This window comes from Macadamia integrifolia, unplaced genomic scaffold (assembly GCF_013358625.1).
Source record: "Macadamia integrifolia cultivar HAES 741 unplaced genomic scaffold, SCU_Mint_v3 scaffold2182, whole genome shotgun sequence".
In the NCBI taxonomy this organism is placed as follows: Eukaryota; Viridiplantae; Streptophyta; class Magnoliopsida; order Proteales; family Proteaceae; genus Macadamia; species Macadamia integrifolia.
Genome location: NW_024868559.1, coordinates 116,085 through 119,237, shown reverse-complemented (window position 1 = coordinate 119,237; position 3,153 = coordinate 116,085). Strand labels below are relative to the sequence as shown.

General features: G+C 35.5%; 1 non-coding gene across 1 annotated transcript; it reads left to right on the top strand.

Moving 5' to 3' along the window:
* Positions 1-282: 282 nt before the first annotated feature.
* LOC122066003 lies at positions 283-389 on the top strand. Its single transcript, XR_006136191.1, has one exon. It is a non-coding gene; the product is annotated as a small nucleolar RNA R71 (small nucleolar RNA).
* The last annotated feature ends 2,764 nt before the right edge of the window (positions 390-3,153 follow it).

Sequence of the window (3,153 nt, the reverse complement as noted above, 5' to 3'; positions counted from 1 at the left end):
TTGGGCAGGTCCTTTGACTACTATGGCTTCAAATCTCTTGATAAGACTCTCAAGTTGAGCCTCTTTGGCCACAACACCTTCTGCAAGGTAACCCTTATTTGTCCTCTCAATTTCTTGAGGAGACTCCCAATCTCTGGCTTTCTCAACCAATTCAAGCAAAAAGTTCCAAGTATCGTCTTCATCTATAAAAGATGTAAACCTTTGGGGCATATAGATTCTAACAACTACTGAGTCTGATAATCAATACCCTTGTAAATGATTTAACAAAGTTACCGTGTATCAACTCCATGGTGTAGGCATTCCTGAAGGAGGTCCTTAAATCTCTCCATAAATTTAGAGAATGACTCACTAGGTTTCTGCCTGAATTGAAGAATGTCACTCCTGAGTTTATTGGTTTTATGCAAAGGAAAGACTTTTTTCAGGAAGACTATAATAAACCCATCCCATGTGGTAATGAAATTGGTAGGCAAACCATAGAGCCATTTCTTAGCTTGGTCCTTGAGCACAAAATTTATGAACCTTAATTTTACAGCATCATCAGTCAAATGTTGGACCTTAATTAGAACACAAACCTCCTCAAATTCCCTAAGGAATAGGTATGCATCCTCAGAGGGCAGCCCATGGAAGTGGGGCAACTTAGTGATATATTGAGATTTGAGCTCAAAATTATTGCCCTAGGCTTGTGGTAGAACTATACAGGAAGGTTGGGTTGTTCTATCAGGGTAGAACCTATCTTTCAAAAATTTAGGTGGAGGGTTTTGCTGTTGGTCTCCCATAATGAAAGGTTTTAAAGAGAGCAAATGTATAGGGTCACTATTTATTGGATCTTTTCTTTCTAACTTATTCACACTATTACGTACCCACCCAGCACTCATGCAACAGAACACTATCCACAACTAGAATAAGACAAACCACAAACACAAAAGAAAAAAAAATTGAAAACATTTTTTCTTTTTTTTTCTTTTTTTTTTTTTTTTTGTGTGAGCTTAGCGGAAGGGATCCAAGGTTGCTTAATTCAATTCCTGAGGTACTGTTACAGGGAAAAACCTGTCTTTATCATACTGTAAGGCTTGGCGACCTCCACCGATATAACTATTATTGTAAGTTGTTCTTCTTAAGAATTCAATAAAAGAAAAAGAAAAAAAAATAAAGCAAAAAACAAAGCACTCCAATTTATCAAAAGAAAGTGAAAAATAACATGGAATTGTCTCCCCGGCAATGGTGCTAAAAACTTATTTGAGATTTAAAAGTAACCACAAGCACACGGATCAGTGTAGCTAATGAGTCGAACACAAGAAGAGCAGCCACTTTATTTTGGCTTCTTTTAGTAATGCGGAAGTGTAAAGAATTATTATGGTGATCTACTTCTGACTACCTTCCTAACACAAATGCATCTAAAAGCATCCTAACCAACACATCTAGGGAAATTGGAAATTGAAATTGAAATTAAAAATTGAAAGACCTAACAATTCACATCTAACCCTAACCATTCTTCATCTAGGAATCTAAATACTCAAACCACGCAAATAACTGAAAATAAAAGTGTTGAAATAAAAAGTGCTGAAAAGTAAATAAATAAAATAAAAAGGAGAAAAAGCTAGAGAGTGACACATAAGTAGGTATCTCTACTTAGCCCAAGGGATACACCATAAATAATATGAGCTTTCCTACTTAACCAGAGAGTACTCTTACAAGGGCTTTTCTACTTGACTTTAGGGGAAGAGATGCAATATAAATAATCAAAATGAAAGGATGGTTCCATAGCTAGAGAAGGGCAAATCCAACACATAATCTAGCCATGAACCTTGGGGGAAAGGAAAAGCAATAATGCAAAAGCTAAAAATTTAAAACCTACATTAAGAATGAAAGGGTAGTAAGAAGAGGGAACGAGAGGGGGTGAGAAGACTACTGTAGAAGCCTACTTACCTGAACTTTAATAATTGAACTTGAAAACTTGATTGAGATTTGAAATACTACTAGTACTAAAAACTAGATCTGGAATAAACCAAATCTGAAATTGTTAGTATTAGAGAAGACAAATCTGAAGAGAAAAAATTGAACTTGAAAGACATGCCACAGCTTGTTCTTGTCACCTAGAACTAAGCCTAGAACTATAAATTAAAATTATTACACCTTTGATTAACTTGAAAAACATGAACATAAAAATTAAAAACATTACATTCATGAAATAAAAACCAATTAAAAAAGTGTTTAAAGTAAGAAAAACTAAGAAGAACTAGAACTAGAACTAAAAGAAGAGCACAACTAAAAATTAGAGAAAAAAAGAGCAAACGAGGGACCACCCTTTAGGGTTTGGTGAACTCCCTTTTATAGGGAATAGGAGAGAGGGAGAGAGAGAGAGAGGAAGACGTCCAAGGGTGGATCCCCTTGGACAATTTTGATGAGGCGGAGAGGAAGAGAGAGGAGAGAAAATAGGAAGTAGGGTATTGTTAGGATTTAAAATGTAACCGCAAGCGTACGGATTAGTGTAGCTACGGGTCGAACACAGGGAGAACAACCACTTTATTTTTGGCTTCTTTTAATAATGCAAAAGTGAACTGATTAATGGTTGTGATCTAATTCTAATTACCGTTCTAAACATATGTATCTAAAATAACGTCCTAACCATTCATCATCTAAGAATTTAAAATGAAAGCCACACAATTAAAATTAAATAAATAAATAACTGAAAATAAACAACCCACGCAATTAAAAAGAAATAAAGGAAAAAAATGTTGAAATAAAAATAAAGTAAAAAAAAGGGGATAAAGCTAGAGAGAGGCCCACAAGTTGGTTTCTCTACTTAGCCCGAGGGATGCATCATAATATGAGCTTCCCTACTTGACCAGAGAGTCACTCTTACAAGGGTTACTCTACTTGGCTTTAGGGAAAGAGAGGTAATTAAAATAAAAATAATAAAATGATGGTTCTATGGCTAGGAGGGGCAAAGCCAACACATAAACTTGCCATGAACCTTGGGGGAAAGGGAAAGCAATAATATAATGACTGAAATTAATATCTTAAATTAAGAAAGAAAAGGCAGTCAGAAGAGGGAATAAGAGGGGGGAGAGAAGACTATTGAAGAAGCCTACCTACCTGAATCGATGCTTGAACTTGAAAGCTTGGGTGATTTGAGATACTGCCAACCCTAAA